Genomic DNA, 20786 nt, shown 5'->3' with positions numbered 1-20786 from the left:
CCGATTAGCAACACCCCGCAACTAGGGGTCTTGCTCCCCATTAAATAAACAAACTTACAGTAATTAAATGAATAACAAATCAAACACACTACGCTCCACTCAAGCCCTTCAGTGGAAGGCAAGCCAAAATGAAGATTCCATTAACTGACTAGCACTGAAGTCACACTAAAGCTCATCTCTCTGTTCCCAGACACACATGGGGCAAGCTTATACAAGACAAGATTTTGAAGGGAGCACATCAGTAAAACCGGTAGTGGAGCTAACGCGCGCCACTGAAAATTAAGGTACTAGACCGGGGCACAAGGTGGTATACAAGGAAGTTGCCTTAGTGCTATACTGCGCTCCAAAATATTAATTCAAACTACCAATTCAAAATTAAGTACACATAAACCAGCATTAATTAACGAGGAGTGACACCAGGTCGCTCGAAGGGATGACAACACTTAATTGAAAAGACAAATGCCGGAAGCGGCAGTAACATCAAACACCTTCTCCGAGTTTTAACCAGGAGTCACTTCCCGCTATACAAGTAAACATTTAACCAAGCACAAGGAAGGAACCCCAAAGAGAAAATTCAAATAAAACCCCCAAAAGATTATAAAGGACAGGGAACCCCAACTATTTAAATTTAAAAGAATTAGCTCTCTCCAAAGACAGTGCAAACGCGAAGGCCACACTTAAGAGGCCACCGCAATTGGTTACAAAAGGTCTTATACATTTGCTCCTTTTCTTTAAAGAAACACAAGGCTGCTTAACTTCTGCTGGATGTCCAGTATGGCTCGTGTAGGATACAACCAGGCAGCAACCCAAGCTAGGCGGTCGCAAGGCACGGCGAGCAAAATCTGGAGAGCAGACAGGCAGGCAGCCAACACATATCCTACTTGCTAAACCGGCAGACCGCGTACAACCGACTACACATATACGTGGTTGCTTCCACCTCGTACCTCGCGGCGTCTCAGCAGGTAGCCCGAGCAAACGTCAACTGCCACTCGCCCCGCGAATGCGGAAAACAACAAGGCAGGCAAAGATACGAAACATCGAAGGATCGATAATGGACATCCAAGAGACTGGCGCGCCAGTAACGAGCGCCAAGGCTCAACCACCATCGTTGCACAGGTAACGCAGCATGTACAACTTGTGTGACAGTTCTGCGAAAGGATCATCCCGTCAGTCGGAACGTGGCAATTTGACCCGTTTCAAATTCTCTCAGTTTGCTGTGGGAAGCACGAGTGCGTCTCTGTGGCATGTTGGCCACATGCTTCAAACGTTTGCACCACACCGAACCTTCTGGCAGGGAGGCTTTCTTATTAAAAGGTAGACAAAGATGTAGCTCTAGTACACTCATGCTCATAAATTAAGAATAATGCTCATACATGGTGCGGGTTTAAATCACCTAGGGGTATGACCATGTGGTGCATTTGACCTGCGGTCGTCGAACGGTGGCGCTGGCAGCAGTCCACATAAAGCAGAGGTGTGTTGGTGCATGTCAGAGTACGGTGGAGCGAGTAAGTGTGCAGACGTTTTAACACGTGCTAATGGTGACTGTGTGTTGAAAGTGGCTCAAAGAACACATATTGATGACGTTATGAGGGGTAGAAAACTAGGGCGACTGGAGGCTAGTCAAACCCAGCAGGTCGTAGCCACAAAGCGTGATCTCAAGATAATGGCAACGATTCCAGCTGACAGGAAACGTGTCCACAGAGTACAACACCACAAGAAGACCGATATCTCACCATCAGTGCCCGCAGACGGCCACGGCGTACTGCAGGTGCAGGCCGCGGTGGCCGAGCGGTTCTAGGCGCTTCAGTCCGGAACCGCGGGACTGCTACGGTCGCAGGTTCGAATCCTGCCTCGGGCATGGATGTGTATGGTGTCCTTAGGTTAGCTAGGTTTAAGTAGTTCTAAGTTCTAGGGGACTGATGACCTAAGATGTTAAGTCCCATACTGCTCAGAGCCATTTGAACCAGTACTGCAGGTAGCCTTGCTCGGGACCTTACCGCAGCCACTGGAACAGTTGTCTCCGGACAAACAGTCAACAGACGACTGAACAGACATGGTTTATTCGCCGGGAGACCTGCAAGGTGCATTCCACTGACCCTGGTCACAGGAGAGTCCGTAAAGCCTGGTGTCAAGAACACAGTACATGGTCATTGGAACATTGGTCCCAGGTCATGTTCACGGACGAGTCCAGGTATAGTCTGAACAGTGATTCTCACCGGGTTTTCATCTGTCGTGAACCAGTAACCAGATACCAACCCCTTAATGTCCTTGAAAAGGACCTGTATGGAGGTAGTGGTTTGATGGTGTGGGGTGGGATTGTGATTGGTGCACGTATACCACTGCATGTCATTGACAGAGGAACTGTAACAGGTCAGGTGTATCGGGATGTCATTTTACACTACTATGTCCGCCTTTTCAGGGTTGCAGTGGGTCCTACCTTCCTCCTGATGGATGATAACGCACGGCCCCACCGAACTGTCATCGTGGAGGAGTACCTTGAAACCCCACGGAGCACGTCTGGGATGCTCTCGGTCGACGTATCGCTGCTTGTCTTCAAACCCCTACGACACTTCAGGGGCTCCGACAGGCACTGGTGCAAGAATGGGAGGCTATTTTCTCACACCATGTCAGTGTACTGAAGCAGAAAAATAGTGTAAATGAAGTAGTGAACAGGCATCCCACCTATGAAAAGTTGTTCCAGCTTGATAAGTATTGTCCTTATTGGTATATATACTGCATGATTGTAACAGCGAATATGCAATTGTTAAACATCTTCATAAGAAAAGTGACAAGAAAGACTTAAACAACTATCGTCCAGTTTCGTTACTGACATCTTTTTCCAAAATATTCGAAAAAGTAATGTACTCAGGAGCAGTCTCCCACGTAACTAGAAACAATTTACTTAGCGTACCACAGTTTGGACTTCAGAAGGGTTTCTCGACTGACATTCATTCATCAAACAGTACAAGCCTTAAGTAGTAACATATCAGCTGTTGGTACTTTTTTTGATCTTTCTAAGTCGATTGATCAGTTAGATCATGTTATTCTCTTAGAAAATCTCAAGTTTTATGGAACATGGGTTTTACAAACAGCTGGTTTGAATCATAATGAACAAACAGAATGGAAAACGTTGTGCTAAACAATCCAATAATGTTGCAAGGGGTGGAAAATTTTAGTGATTGGAGAGAAATCACAGAGGGAGTCCCCATAGGGTTCTGTACCTTATGTATGTAAATGACCCTCAATTTAACATCCAGCAAGCAGAACTGGTACTTTTTGCAGACGATATAGTAAATTCCATTACAGATAAAGCAGCAGAAGAGACTGTTAATGATGTTTTCCTGGTCTTAGAAAATGGACTCTGCCTAAATATTGAAGAAAAAACACTGTATTCTGTTTCTGCACAACAAACTGAGTCATACCAACAGTTGATGTAACACATGAGCAGGCGTCAGTAAATAGCGCTGAATCCTCCAAATTTTTGGGTGTACATACTGAAGAAAACTTGAATTGAGCTAAGCATATTACTGAACTTCTCATACAGTTAAGTTCAGCTGCCTTTGCTCTTTGCATAATTGCTAGTCTTGGAAACAAACGAATGAACTTCCTGGCGTATTTTGCATATTTCCACTCAAAGCGTTCTGAACCAATTTTCTAGGGTAACTCACCACTTACAAAGAAATTATTGATTGCACAAAATCAAGAAAAGAATAACATGTAGTATTCACCCACAGACGTCATGTAGAGGTACCTCTTCAGGGAACTAGCCATTTTGACACCATCGTCGCAATACATTCATTCACTAACGAACTTTGTTACAAATCATCCATCACAATCTGAGAACAGTGAGTCTTTACCTACATCATTAAAGGGAAAAAGACATTCATTGCCTATTATTAAAGGTGTTAGAGGCACAGAAAGGCGTTCAATACACAGCAACAAAAGTCTTTGGTCATTTTCCAAATAACATAAAATGTCTGACAGGGAGCAAAACTACTTTTAAATCTGACTCAAAGTCATTTCTCCTAGACAACTAATTTTATTCTATTGACGAATTTCTACTTAAAAACCGGTAGTGAGTAAACAAATTCTTTTTTTAAAGTATAGTCGCATGAGGAGAACCAAAATAATAATGTGACCATTAATGTTAACACTACAGTTGTATACATATCATATAAAATGATTCGTTCCACATGTTTTCGATAAAAAAAATGTTGACATGGTCTACTAAGTAACATCATATTGAAGCTGAGTTTATGTGACAGGAGTACCGACTATAAAGCTAGCACATTTATGTTCAGTCACAATAGGAAGCAACTACAGACCGATAGGTATGTTGCCTTCTGTGTGAATATTGCCTTCTGTTTTATCTTGTTTCATCGTCATACTGAAACCAATTTTTGTATTTGTCGATAACAGGTTTGGCTTGATGCGTCAAGTAACTGAGTTTTATAATAATAACTTATTTGCAATAGAACGATCGATTTAGATTTTTCTGCCACAGAGGCCACCGTAACTTTTTCAGAGATGCCGAAAATTTTTGTCTGATCATTGAATGTACGAAAAAATCTCTGAAAATCACGTGGTAAATAATAACAAAAATATTGTGGCGAAACTCGATCGAATCTGCGGCCTTTCACATACAAAGCGAACGTTCTTCCACTTTCTTCTTAGGCCTGCAATCTCCCGTTGTGGACTTGCCTTTGCTTGCCAGTGGTTGCCTTCTCCGTATACTTTTCTGTAAAAAAGAAAACTCATGACACCCTTCTTCCTGAAATTATTTTGACATCTTCTTCCAGAAAATGTAATTTTAACCTATCATAAATCAATACCTTTTCTCTCCTTAATACATTTATACACACATTTTATGAAATTAGTATGGTCTACTTCAAGAATTCTTTGTAGAATGTAAAATCAAGGTCCTCATGGTGTTGCTTCTACAGTGTAGCAAATAAAATAAGAAGTTAATAGCAATTCATAGGTTTAAAGGTTAAAGAGATTTCTTCCATGAATAAGAAGTATTTTTTGTAAATATGTCCCATATTTTAAGATTTATCACTTTCGTATTAGCATTTACACAGTCTTGTGTTTTACATCACATTAATCATCGTCAGTAATCTGTGCCACTCGTATGTATAGCTGACTGTGCATGTGAAGTTAAAAAACTCTTGTTTGAAAAGTTTTCAGTCATTGCGTTCAACCAGTTTGTATTGTCACATTTTAATACTCTGACAGAGAAAAGGTACAATTCATGTAACGGTTATTAAAAGATCGTTTTAGTTTTAATTATCAATTTTACTAACGTGCAGGGCGAGCACGAAGTCTCTACCTAATCACAAAAATTGAATGGGTGAGTTGCAAAAGGTACACATTCCACAAATTTCACAAATTAAACTAAGATAGCCATTTTCTTCTTTGGACGTACCGATATCCATTGAGCATAAAAAAAGAACATCTTCCTCTACTTCAAATGCGCTTGCCAACAATAGTTAGATACGAGTGAGCTGAAGAAGGGACATATTCCTGGAATATGTTCCTTCTTCAACTCAAAGCCGCGCTAGTGTCGGCGACACCCAACACAGTGCTAGTGCTCGCTGCTCAGTCGTGTAACCGGCCTGTGTGGCCGAGCGGTTCTAGGCGCTTCAGTCTGTAACCGCGTGACCGCTACGGTCGCAGGTTCGAATCCTGCCTCGGGCATGGATGTGTGTGATGTCCTTAGGTTACTTAGGTTTAAGTAGTTCTAGGGGACTGATGACCTCAGATGTTAAGTCCCATAGTGCTCAGAGCCATTTGAACCATTTCTGCTCAGTCGTGTGTTTGGCGTGTAATGTAGCAGATGAGCGAGGTGTTTAAGGTTACGTTGGTTATGTTTACAGTGTAAAGTGATAATATCAGTGGCAAAATTAGTTTAATGAAGTTTATTAGGTTTTGGTTTACTTTAACCAAGTAACAATGTCAGCAACAGACAGTGACAGTGGTGAACCAAGACGTAAAAAGGGAAGAAATCACAAAGAAAAACATGTACGGAAGATGGAAAAATTAGCAAGGCGTCGTGGTGAGGAGTTTGTAACTTCAGCAGGCGTTCATGTTCTAGCCAAAACAACCGGCCCTAACTGTAAGTGTAGGAAGAAATGCACGGATAGTTTCTGTATTGAGAAAAAGGAGAACATTATTAAAACCCTATATAGTGGCAGACCTAAGAACGAGCAGGACACATTGTTGATGAGCCTAATTGAGAGGTATGAGGTTGCAAGGCACAGACCATCAAATGAAAACTCCAAACCACACGAGTCCTCTTTCAAGTACTTTGCCGTGAAAGGGACAAACAGAGTTGAAGTATGTCGTAATGCTTACGTAAGCCTCCATGCGGTGTCACACAAAGTTGTCATTAGGTTGACACATATTTTGGCCTCTGGGAAATCCCCTATTGACATGAGAGGTAAACATGAAAACCGTTCTAATGCTGCTCCAGCCTAACATCTAGTTAAAGTACACGAACATATTGATTCATTTCCAAAATACGTTGCTCACTATACGTCTACACCAGTCACATTTCTCGATGCTCAACTTAACGTGGCAAAAATGCATGAACTTTTCATATACAAATTTCCTGACATGAAGAATGTAATTAAGTATGAGCTTTACTTGGATTATTTCAAGAAAAACTTTAGTTGCCGATTTGGCAGACCTCAGGTCGATGTCTGCAGTACTTGTGAAGACCTGAAGATCAAAATTAAGTCAAACACACTTAATGACAATGCAAAACGTGTAGCATCTGCTGAATTAATGGTGTATAACAGACGTTCTAAGCGTTTTTCTAACAAGATGCAGGAAATAAAAGAACTATCAAAATCCAGGCCTGATGTCATGGGAATTGCTTTCGATTATACGCAAAACCTTCCACTACCACTGCTGCCTGTACAAGAAGTAATTTACCTTAGAAAACTATGGTTCTATGTCTTCAACGTTTATGACATAAAAGATGACAAGGCCTATCTTTATACCTACCCAGAAGGTGAGGGAAACAAAGGGCCAAATGATGTACGTTCAGTGGTTTTCGATTTTATCACACATCACATTTCCGAAGTGCAGTACCTCCAAGTATTTAGCGATGCATGTGGAGGCCAAAATAGAAACGTGTGTGCAGACTTTTGTGCTCCTTGACCATGAACAGTAGATTAAAGGTTATACATCAGTATTATCCCATTAGATGGCATAGCTTTATGCCATGTGATCGTATGTTTGGCACAGTGAAGCGTGAAGTCCGGTGACATGATCGTGTCTACTAACCTGAACAGTACAACTCAATGATAGGTAGTGCGAAGAAAACACAGCCTACTTTCAAAGTGACTACTATGCAGTGTGATTTAGGAATTCAAGAACTGATGGCCACAGTACTTTGTGAAACAGCCTAGAGGTGTAGAAAGCAGAGCAGCTACTTTCAAAATAAGCACATACAGACACTTCGTCTTCAAAAGTGACGTAAAAGGATTTGTTGGAACATCCGCCTATGTTGATAACCCCGTAAAATGGACCTTAGAGCTGAAGAAAACAAATACTGTTGAAATTCCTGACATCAAGGCATATTCAACGGGAAAGGTTCCCATAAAGAAAGAGAAACTGCAGGATCACCAGGAAGTTAAACACTAAATCCCAGATGAGCATCGACCTCTTTTTGATGAAAGACTCTCTATGCCAACCAAAGATACAAGAAACGTTAATGAAGATGATGTTGATGACTAACTGATCCACCTACAAGGTAAGAGTAATAAAAACATATTTTAAAGTAACATTTATGGGCTATGTATCGCATACTACTAAATAAAACTAATAATGATAGTAAAAATAAGGCTTTTTTTTTCAGCTGCTGATCGACTAGAATAAGAAGATTGACGACTGTCTACCATGAAAAGTCCAACAATGAAAATTTGTTATTTTTTTGTATATATATGTAGCCAACAGTTTTGAAATGTATTTTTTTTTTTTTTTTGCCTTTTTACAAAGATTGAATAATTTTACTTGCTTATTTCTGAAATCTTTTTAGCATTACCCACAAATTCGGATAAAGTTCGTGCATTTAAAAACTTTGAGCTGAAAAAGGTACATATTCCTGAACATATTTACGCAGTTACATGGTATATAACAAATATTTATACATAGGTACCATGTGCAACTTTATAGACGAAGGGAAAAACTGGTAGAAGTCGACCTCGGCGAAGATCAACTTGGATTCCGTAGAAATGTTGGAACACGTGAGGCAATACTGACCTTACGCCTTATCTTAGAAGAAAGATTAAGGAAAGGCAAACCTACGTTTGTAGCATTTGTAGACTTAGAGAAAGCTTTTGACAATGTTGACTGGAATACTCTCTTTCAAATTCTAAAGGTGGCAGGGGTAAAATACAGGGAGCGAAAGGCTATTTACAATTTGTACAGAAACCAGATGGCAGTTATAAGAGTCGAGGGGGATGAAACGGAAGCACTGGTTGAGAAGGGAGTAAGACAGGGTTGTAGCCTCTCCCCAATGCTATTCAATTTGAGCAAGCAGTGAAGGAAACAAAAGAAAAATTCGGAGTCGGTATTAAAATCCATGGAGAAGAAAGAAACACTCTGAGGTTCGCCGATGACATTGTAATTCTGTCAGAGACAGCAAAGGACTTGGAAGAGCAGTTGAACGGTATGGACATTGTCTTGAAAGGAGGATATAAGATGAACATCAACAAAAGCAAAACGAGGATCATGGAATGTAGTAGAATTAAGTCGGGTGATCCTGAGGGAATTAGATTAGGAAATGAGACGCTTAAGGTAGTAAATGAGTTTTGGTATTTGGGGAGCAAAATAACTGATGATGATCGAAGTAGAGAGGATATAAAATGCAGACTGCCAATGGCAAGGAAAGCGTTTCTGAAGAAGAAAAATTTGTTAACATCGAGTATAGATTTAAGTGTCAGGAAGTCGTTTCTGGAAGTATTTGTATGGAGTGTAGCCATGTATGGAAGTGAAACATGGACGATAAATAGTTTGGACAAGAAGAGAATAGAAGCTTTCGAAATGTGGTGCTACAGAAGAATGCTGAAGATTAGATGGGTAGGTCACATAACTAATGAGGAGGTATTGAATTGAATTGGGGAGAAGAGAAGTTCGTGGCACAACTTGACCAGAATAAGGGATCGGTTGGTAGGACATGTTCTGAGACGTCGAGAGATCACCAAGTTAGTATTGGAGGGCAGCGTGGAGGGTAAAAATCGTAGAGGGAGACCGAGAGATGAATACACTAAGCAGATTCAGAAGGATGTAGGTTGCAGTAGGTACTGGGAGATGAAGAAGCTTGCACAGGATAGAGTAGCATGGAGAGCTGCATCAAACCAGTCTCAGGACTGAAGACCACAACAACAACAACCATGTGCAATGTGTTTGCTACACTTCATTGTACACATTCACAATAGAAAAATTTTTCTGTATAACAACCCAACCAGTTTTATCACAAAACAGTTTTTTTATTTGCCGAAATTATATGTTTTTGGAATGTGTACCTTTTCCAACTCACCCATTCAATTTATTTCTAAGGAACTATGGTAGATACAGGTGTACAGTATGCTGCTGTCATGAGACGTTGCTCAGTTGCAACAGTTTGAGAAGCCGCGCAAACAGAGTTGTGGCTGCGCGACTTCGAGAGGGCGCTGTCAGCGTGGGCGTCACGGCGCCAGCAGTGGCGCCAGTCGGCGTGCGAGGCCAGCTGGTCACACCGGGCTGAACCGGGAGTTAGACCGAGCGAGTAACGTGGAGGTAAGTAACCCTGTGGTACGACCGAGCAGCCAGACAGGAGGGGTTTGACCAGCTGACTGTGTAGCCGTCGTCTGGTCGACGACGGATAAGCAGCACTCCCAGTTCTGTTTGCTGTAGAGCTGTCTGTTCCTGACGGTTTCTGGAAGCCACACATTGGGGCAGCACCTCGAGCTCGGTGAGTGTGTTGTCATGCAGCACTTCCCTCATTTCTGGTGCAAGCTGTGGCTAACTCCCTCCCTCATACGACCGATATCATGCTTATAGGAAAGGGCATTGGGGCGTACTAATGTACTTAGTCTGTGCAAGGATGACTATTTATTATGACTATTAAGCGTTATTGTAATAAATCACCCCCCGTTCTGAGTATTTTTACTGTAATCATTTCGGACAGTTATGCAGCAACAATCAGTGAACCACTGCTCATATTATTGTAGCTTTGGTCATGGGATGTGACAACAACCAGGTAAAACAAGCGTATCACATATATTGGCGTCTTCAATCTAGTATTATTGAATTATCTCTCCGGTTTCTTTTGGAGTGAGTGAATTATGAACCTTGCTTATTCTTTTCAGTGTTGTTGCCTGTAATTCTGGTTTTGAGTACAAGGCCTAAAACTGGTTCAGGGAGTTACCTGGCAATTTTCCATATCTTCTTGTAATTCTGAATTGTAATGAAATCCCTTACACCTTGTCTTATTTCTTGTCACTGTGTTGTTTGTTAGGGACTTTGGGCACGATTAGTCACAGCAGAGTTAGATATATAATGTGTTTGCACTGTTACAGTGAGGTTGTATTTGGTGCTATGGCCGAGTTGCAGTCAATTCAATTTTGAGTCTGGTATGTGCTTTTAAAATTGTTCCCATTCTGTGGATCGTCCCGGAGTAATTTTATTATGTTATTTGTTTTTAATATCATGGTTAGCTTCGTTGGGAGCTGTTACCTGGTTCTGGATTTAAATTCATTGAAATGCTTCTTACATTTTGCCTTGATTGAGAAGGCGTTAGTCTGTTAATGATTATTTGTTTTTATTCATCCACTTGTGTAATATTAACTCATTCCTCTATCGAGTTTTTTTTAGATTGGTTGTACTATAGAACCCCTGTCTTGTTGTTAAATGAAAGGTTTAAGATTATGCTTACTGACTGCTGAACCCAGCCCTATCATTTCCTTTTACATCCCACAGATGTTAGTTCAACTTGTAAATATTTTTATGGATACGCTTCCACATGTTTATGCGGTTTATTGCAAATGGTAGCTTAACCCATGAGCTCGCCACCGTTCTCCTTACCAAAGCTGGACCTATCGGATAGGTAGGCGGTCATAATGCTCATCCCTGTACATGCATTACACCTTTACCATCACATTAACTAATTCATGGCAGAGTAACATTCTTTTAATAAGAAATAACTTTTATAAAGATGATTGTTAATATTACGGTATATTGATAATTTTTACTTATGGACCGTCTGACAGCAACTGAATAAAACACAATTTTAGTGCTATACGCGTTTCGCCTTTATTTTCTACAAGGCGTCATCAGTGGCCTGGAATATGTACATATGTTAGCTATTTTATTTACATTTTTGTCACTGTGCCTATAGTTCTGGTGGTTGGTATTTCCTAATAAGTAGTAATGTTTTGAACTGTACTTACAGGTTGAGTGGGCAATTTCTTACATATTACGCTCCTGTTGCATTTTATGTGTTGTTCTTCTTCTTATGAACGCCAATTTGCGGTTTTTTTTTCACATTCGACAGCACTGTGAACTGAACGCTTGTTTTAATGCAATGTTTTGGTTTCTGATGCCGACTGTCAAATGTTTTTGCCAAAGATCGAATGTTATTGCCAACCCTATGAGTGTAACTACTGAAGTATATGTGGTCTGTTCGTGTATCCATATGTGTGTGCGTTTCTGTGTGTGTGTGTGTGTGTTTGTGTGATATTAATTTTTTTTGTGCTGTGTGTGTGTTTTGTTGTGATATATATTTTTTTGTGCTGTGTGTGTGTGTGTGTGTGTGTGTGTGTGTGTGTGTGTGTGTGTGTGTGTGTGTGTGATTGTGTGTGTGTGTGTGTGTGTATAATGGTGTGGTATAATTTTTTTTGGCTCTGTGTGTGTGTGTGTGTGTGTGTGTGTGTGTGTGTGTGTGTGTGTCCAGATGGTGTGGGGAAGAGCCTTTTGGTTTTATGCTATCATTTCCTTTACTAAGTGTAGTAGGGAGCCTGTGCTGATGTGAGTTTGTTCATTTATCACATGTTTGTTTTTTGCTATGGCTTTCTGGATGTGGAAGTTTTCTTGCATTTGTATAAGATGTTTGTCATGGTTGCTTATTCTCATTATTTTCATTTTTAAACTTTACATTAATGTAACTTGGAATTAACGTGTGCAACAGGTTCAAGAAAATACATCTGAAACTCCATAAGACGATACAGCACATAAAATTCAACAAAACATGCAAAAAGAACGATTTAATTCCAAGTTACATTAATGTAAAAGTTAAAAACAGTTCTACAGTGGCATAAAAGTCGAAATCATTTGCAGAACGATATTGGTTACTACATGAAATTAAGATGCTCTATTCGAAAAAACAGCACCTAAACATGATGCTCTATGAGACTCATCTAGAATTGGCAAAAAACCTAGGAAACGCCGTAGTTTTCATGGCACTAGTAGAAAAAACTGAACACAACACATACACAGCAATGAAACATTTACAAAACAAACATAAACAGAAGATAATGAAACTAACAGTAAAAAAGACGCAAAAATACATTTACATTTTAAATGTGAAACCACATGAACACCAACACACATTCCATCCACGCTTAGGTAACCTAACAGAGACAGAACTACACGAAAATGAAAAAATGGTCTTGGAAAAAGGTTTGAAACACTGCACCAATAGCAAAGTGAACAATCATTATTTAGAAAATGTCATAGTAGAAACTGAACACACCCTTACACGTGAAGAACAACAGAATAATTGTGAAATAAACATAGGACTGACAAGAGAACTAGTAAAAGAAGAAATAAAAGGCATAATAAAAGAAACACAGCAGACACACAATAAGAAAAACCAAACAGAAGCAGCCACTATGAAAAGGTTAAAACAAAAGTTAACAAACGATAACATATCAATAACAAGAGCAGACAAGGGAAATGTAACAGTACTAATGGATAAAGAGCAACACATCACAAAAACCAAGGAATACGTAAACACCAATGCCATACAAAAACTTAAGTCAGATACAACTACACGATTCCAGGCAAATGTGAAACGAACACTGAAAAACATTGAACACACACTAACAGACAAACAGAAATACTACTTAACACAGAAAAACCCACAAGCACCAACACTCCGCAGTCAACCGAAAGTACATAAAGACGGAATGCCAATGAGAGCTGTTGTCAACTTCAAGAAAGCCCCAACATACCGCATAGCCAAACACCTCCAAAGGTTAGTTACAAAACACTATAAAGTAGAAAACAACAGAGCAGTGATAAACACAGGAAACCAAATAGAAAACATACAGAACATACAGGTACCACAAACAGCATCACTGATTTCATTCAATATAGAAAATATGTATACCTCCATCCCTATCACAGAAACAATAGAAATCATAGAACAAAATCTCTCATCCCACAGCAACTTCACCACAGACGCAATAAAGGAAATAACAGATATGCTCGGACTGACAACTGAACAAAACTACTTTCAGTTTAAGAAAGAATATTATCTACAAACTGATGGACTGCCTATGGGATCCCCAATATCAGGAACACTAGCAAACATTTTCATCAGTCACCTAGAAAATCAGATATTTGAAAAGATAACCTCAAATGAAAGTTTCAAAATCATATATTGGTACAGATATGTGGATGACATTATTTGTCTGGTAGATGAGCCAAGTGAAAAAATAGATGAACTCCATTCAGAAATAAACAAAGCTCATCAGAACATAAAATTCACACTTGAAAAAGAAAAAGAAAACCAAATAAATTTTCTTGACATTACAATTAAAAAAGAAAATGGCAAACATACATTTAACATCTTTAGAAAACCAACAGCCACAGACACAATAGGACATTCCACATCCAACCACCCCCACAGCCAGAAACTTGCAGCACTAAGACACATGTTACATAGATTAATCAGAATCCCACTCAGCAAGAGAAACTATGAACAAGAAATGAGTACAATCATACAAACAGCTATGAACAACGGGTATGACACACATGTGGTACACAGGCTCAATCAAAAAATAAAAACACAAATAAAAAACAAACACAACATTTCCACAATACAAAAGAACTCACATGCTGAAAACTTACAAACACACTCAACAAACACACACAATGACAACACCACACAGAAAAGAACCAGATGGTACACCATGACCTACACACATAAACTAACACACAGAGTTGCAAACATCCTAAAGAGACAGGGTTTCAAAATAGCATATAAGTCCGGGCAAACCCTTCAATCACACCTAAGCCAGCCAGCTACCACGAGGGACAAATTCCAACAATCAGGAATATATAAACTTGAATGTCAAAGTTGTGATGCAGTATACATAGGCATGACATGCAGGAATTTTGAAACAAGATGCAAAGAACATATCAGATGTTGGAAGTATGAAACAAACCGTTCCACATTTGCAGAGCATTTAAAACACTATAACCATCATCCTACAAACATGGAACAAGTGACAAACTTCTTATACAAGTTCAAGAAAACTTCCACATCCAGAAAGCCATAGCAGAAAACAAACATGTGATAAATGAACAAACTCACATCAGCACAGGCTCCCTACTACACTTAGTAAAGGAAATGATAACATAAAACCAAAAGACTCTTCCCCACACCATCTGGACACACACACACACACACACACACACACACAGAGAGAGAGAGAGAGAGAGAGAGAGACAACAAAAAAAAATTATACCACACCATTATACAGACACAAACACACGCACACAACACACACACACACACACACACACACACACACACACACACACAGCACAAAAAAATTAATATCACACAAAAACACACACACAGAAACGCACACACATATGCATACACGGGCAGACCACAGATACTTCAGTAGTTCCACTCAATAACATTCGATCTTTGGCAAAAACATTTGACAGTCGGCATCAGAAACCAAAACATTGCATTAAAACAAGCGTTCAGTTCACAGTGCTGTCGAATGTGGAAAAAAAACCGCAAATTGGCGTTCATAAGAAGAAGAACAACACATAAAATGCAACAGGAGCGTAATATGTAAGAAATTGCCCACGCAACCTGTAAGTACAGTTCAAAACATTACTACTTAATAGGAAATACCAACCACCAGAACTGTTTATAACCTATAGGCACAGTGACAAAAATGTAAATTAAATAGCTAACATATGTACATATTCCAGGCCACTGATGATACCTTGCAGAAAATAAGGGCGAAACGCGTATGGCACTAAAATTGTGTTTTATTCAGTTGCTGTCAGACGGTCCATAAGTAAAAATTATCAATATACCGTAATATTACATGCCACTGACGAAGACAGGACTACAAAAAGTTGAAGATGATTGTTAATGTTAAGGAATGATTTTCATTAATCACAATACAGTTCATGAATGCTGGTGTCGTTCATTCATTTAATATGTCGAATTTCTACCACTGACTTCTCGCAGTAATGGAAGGCTTTCTTTACTTTTTGATATTCATCACTTTCGAGAAGTAGTGAGTTTCTGTTGCCAAAGATCAAGACATGAAAATTTGTCGGGGCCAGTTTAAGATCACAGTCAGGACACAAAAGGAGCATTTAAAACTAGTTTTTGCATTTCAAAGTTACTGTCCGGTTCAGTTTAGGTAAAGTTCAATTTAGGTTTCTTTTTTTGTCAGATAGTCTTACTGTTACAGCGCAATGTTACGTTTGCGTGTGTATCGCCCAATGTTTGGAATTTCATTTAGTCACTTTGCATAGCCATATGTACAGGGCATTTTAATAGGAGCGTTTTGGACAGTTGCTTCTTCACAATTCGTTTTGTGATTTCTTGTAGAATTTTCATTCTGTAAATTTTCTTTTTATTGGATCTACAACTCATTTACTATTGCGCCACGCGTTGTAGCCCTGTTCACTACAGAGAATTTCACAGGACAGTTTATTTAGTACACGGTTTTACGTTTTCTATTTACTTTTAGTAAAAGTTAATTGAAACACAATTATACAATTTTACACATTTGGCGACTCTTTTTTATCAGATAACATTTATGCAATCACACGTTCACTACAACACAAACACATACGAAAGTTAAGAATACGAAGGTAGTTTAGTTTATAGTTTTCATTTCACAACAACATCATACGCAAGTTAGAAAACCATATGAACGAAGATGCCATTTGCAACAAATTTCACATATGTGTCTAGGATAGTTCCTTAGAAATAATTTTTTGTGATGAGGTTAAGACTTTTTGCTCACCCTTCATATCAGAACTGAGACCCATTATACCAAAAGTGAATGTGCCGAATTTCAACTAATTCGATTCTTCATTGGTGCAGCACAAGGCACTCCGTCTTCAGGCCACGAGTGGCCTACCGGGACCATCCAACCGCCGTGTCATCCTCAGTGGAGGATGCGGATAGGAGGGGTGTGCGGTCAGCACACCGCTCTCCCGAACGTTATGATAGTATTCTTGACCGAAGCCGCTACTATTCGGTCGAGTAGCTCCTCAATTGGCATCACGAGGCTGATTGCACCCCGAAAAATGGCAACAGCGCATGGCTGCCTGGATGGTCACTCATCCAAGTGCCGACCACACCCGACAGCGCTTAATTTCGGTGATCTCACGGGAACCGGTGTAACCACTGCGGCAAGGCCGTTGCCTTTCATTGGTGGAGTAAATAGTAAATTACATTTATTGCTGTACCTGTTGCCAGAGCCTTAGCAAACGAACCAGACGAATGCTCTTCGAAGCTGAGACAGCAACAGGACTACTTGGTGCAAATTTTTTTTTTTTTTTACGTTTTTAGGTAACTCCCTTTGTACAGTGGATACCAGGGGAACGTTGTCAGTGCTGCCATCTACTCGGTGTTTCTAGTTTTCAGACTATCAGCGTGGTGAGTATTTGCTGAAACAGTCAAGTGCCGCTGCTGGGGTTCGATCGCAGACCACCTGCAAATCGCTTGGCGGTCCGCCGCAGGCCGCCACAGTCGGATCAGCCGCGGTTGCCCGCCGAGCCACCCCCCCTCTTCCCACCACACCCTCCCGCCCCACTCCCTCCCCCACTCCGTCACCGCTCTCCCCCCTTCCTTCACTATCACACACATCCGCTCTCCAAACTGTATCGTCGTTTATTTCCTTACTGCTGTGCCACACTAAAAATAATACTTCGTACTAAACAATTCCTGTTTTGTTATCATATGCGTAAGGTTTATCAAAACTATCAAACTAAGAAGAAATGTAGATTTTTTTGGTGTATTGACAAATGTACCCCGGCGCAAAAAGAAGATAATGAAATACAAATATTGACACAATTCGCACGAGACTATTCCAATACTAAGGGGCAATTTGTCGGGCCGTATTTTCGCGCAACTATTCCGCATCCACGCCAGTACTCCGCAAGCCACCTGACGGTGTCTGGCGGAGGGTACTTCTCGTCCCACTACCCGACCCTCCTTCACTGTTCCACTCGTGAATGGCGCGTGGGAAGAAAGAATATCGGCAAACCTCTTTACTGGCTCTAATTTCTCGGACTTCCTCACTGTGGTCATTTAGCGAGACGTATCTGTGAGGAAGTAATTCACTACTGGCCATTAAAATTGCTACACCAAGAAAAAATGCAGATGATAAACTGGTATTCATTGGACAAATACACTCCTGGAAATGGAAAAAAGAACACATTGACACCGGTGTGTCAGACCCACCATACTTGCTCCGGACACTGCGAGAGGGCTGTACAAGCAATGATCACACGCACGGCACAGCGGACACACCAGGAACCGCGGTGTTGGCCGTCGAATGGCGCTAGCTGCGCAGCATTTGTGCACCGCCGCCGTCAGTGTCAGCCAGTTTGCCGTGGCATACGGAGCTCCATCGCAGTCTTTAACACTGGTAGCATGCCGCGACAGCGTGGACGTGAACCGTATGTGCAGTTGACGGACTTTGAGCGAGGGCGTATAGTGGGCATGCGGGAGGCCGGGTGGATGTACCGCCGAATTGCTCAACACGTGGGGCGTGAGGTCTCCACAGTACATCGATGTTGTCGCCAGTGGTCGGCGGAAGGTGCACGTGCCCGTCGACCTGGGACCGGACCGCAACGACGCACGGATGCACGCCAAGACCGTAGGATCCTACGCAGTACCGTAGGGGACCGCACCGCCACTTCCCAGCAAATTAGGGACACTGTTGCTCATGGGGTATCGGCGAGGACCATTCGCAACCGTCTCCATGAAGCTGGGCTACGGTCCCGCACACCGTTAGGCCGTCTTCCGCTCACGCCCCAACATCGTGCAGCCCGCCTCCAGTGGTGTCGCGACAGGCGTGAATGGAGGGACGAATGGAGACGTGTCGTCTTCAGCGATGAGAGTCGCTTCTGCCTTGGTGCCAATGATGGTCGTATGCGTGTTTGGCGCCGTGCAGGTGAGCGCCACAATCAGGACTGCATACGACCGAGGCACACAGGGCCAACACCCGGCATCATGGTGTGGGGAGCGATCTCCTACACTGGCCGTACACCACTGGTGATCGTCGAGGGGACACTGAATAGTGCACGGTACATCCAAACCGTCATCGAAACCATCGTTCTACCATTCCTAGACCGGCAAGGGAACTTGCTGTTCCAACAGGACAATGCACGTCCGCATGTATCCCGTGCCACCCAACGTGCTCTAGAAGGTGTAAGTCAACTACCCTGGCCAGCAAGATCTCCGGATCTGTCCCCCATTGAGCATGTTTGGGACTGGATGAAGCGTCGTCTCACGCGGTCTGCACGTCCAGCACGAACGCTGGTCCAACTGAGGCGCCAGGTGGAAATGGCATGGCAAGCCGTTCCACAGGACTACATCCAGCATCTCTACGATCGTCTCCATGGGAGAATAGCAGCCTGCATTGCTGCGAAAGGTGGATATACACTGTACTAGTGCCGACATTGTGCATGCTCTGTTGCCTGTGTCTATGTGCCTGTGGTTCTGTCAGTGTGATCATGTGATGTATCTGACCCCAGGAATGTGTCAATAAAGTTTCCCCTTCCCGGGACAATGAATTCACGGTGTTCTTATTTCAATTTCCAGGAGTGTATATTATACTAGAACTGACATGTGATTACATTTTCACGCAGTCTGGGTGCATAGATCCTGAGAAATCAGTACCCACAAGAACCACCTCTGGCCGTTCAAAAATGGTCAAATGGCTCTGAGCAGTATGGGACTTAACATCTGAGGTCATCAGTTCCCTAGAACTTAGAACTACGTAAACCTGACTAACCTAAGGACATCACACACATACATCCCCAAGGCAGGATTCGAACCTGCGACCGCAGCGGTCGCGCGGTTCCAGAATGAAGCGCCTAGAACCGCTCGGCCACTCCGGCCGGCTTGTTTCAGATAACTGTATCATCTGCCAACAGTCTTAAAGAGCTTCCGGCGCTTCCTTCTAAATCATATATATATATATATATATATATATATATATATATATATACTGGAAACAGTAACAGTGCTATTACACTTCCCTGGGGTGCACTTGAAATTACCTTCAAATCTGTCGACTTTCCTCCGTTTAGAGTTCTATCTGCAAGGAAGTCTTGAACCCAATCACAAATCTGGTCCGATACTCGGTAAGCTCGTATTTTTTCAGTAAACGGCAGTACTGATGAAAATGATGAGGTCCCAGACTCCGAGGAGTATAGGGGACGATGCGGGAGACCTAGACAAGGTCCTAGCGGAAGTGGTTTGCCATTGCTTTCCTCCGACCGTAATGGGGATGAATGATGATGATGAAGACGACACAACAACACCCACTCATCCCGTCGGGAATCGAACCCGGGATCCCGTGCGCGGGAAGCGAGAACGCTAACCGCCAGGCCACGAGCTGCGGACAAACAGCAGTACTGGACACTGTCAAATGCCTCACTATTTTTTTTTTTTTTTGCTTCACCTTAAAGCAAATAAATCCTAGAATTAATGAAAATAATTCTTTCATTGTAAGTACCGTTCAAAGGAAACTAAAATTTCGTAGTACATCTTTGTGACAAGAAACTCGTGGTAAAATGAGATTGTATTTTTGCATTTTAAAGTGAACTGTTGCAAATATCAATGTATTTTGAGTCATTGAACTGAAAAAATTATTCTAGAAGAACTGAAAGTCCTAATGTAATAAGTGAAAATAAAGAAAAGTGCTTCTTCATTCGTGGCCATAAACTCAAACGCTCTGTCAGTAACCTAAATCAATCAAAGAACAAACCTCCTTCTTCGTGAATGGGAAAGAGAAATGGTTTTTGCAGCATAAGTAAGTTACGACTAAATAGTGTACAGATACAGGCTGCTGGGCCTCTGGCGATTCATAATTACCTCCGGATATCTCAGCTATTAGAGGATACACAGCAAAGAACCAAGATAGTTCTCCCCAGAACTATTTGACAAAAGGACTTACGGAATACCCTTCGACTCGTACAACTAAACATGAAGGGAATGAGCAGAGCAAAAAGTGATTATCTCACTGCAATATGAACTGAAAATAAGGTGGATGTCGTTATACGAAAGGAAACTCACTGCTCGAATGAAACCCAGCTTCATTCCAGGTGTACATCTCTGGCTACACACTAGTTAGTGATACAAGTCACTGAAGCTATGGATCTGCAACATGCGTCAAGAATGGCATTCAAGAAGTAACAGCTGCCCAAACAAAACCGGAAAATAACATCTATACCGTTAGGCTGAAAGCTGCCAACACAGAGATTGTGAACATATACAAACCCCCAACACAACC

Source organism: Schistocerca nitens, chromosome 1 (genome assembly GCF_023898315.1).
Source record: "Schistocerca nitens isolate TAMUIC-IGC-003100 chromosome 1, iqSchNite1.1, whole genome shotgun sequence".
Taxonomy (NCBI): domain Eukaryota; kingdom Metazoa; phylum Arthropoda; class Insecta; order Orthoptera; family Acrididae; genus Schistocerca; species Schistocerca nitens.
Note: the sequence above shows the minus strand (reverse complement) of the source record.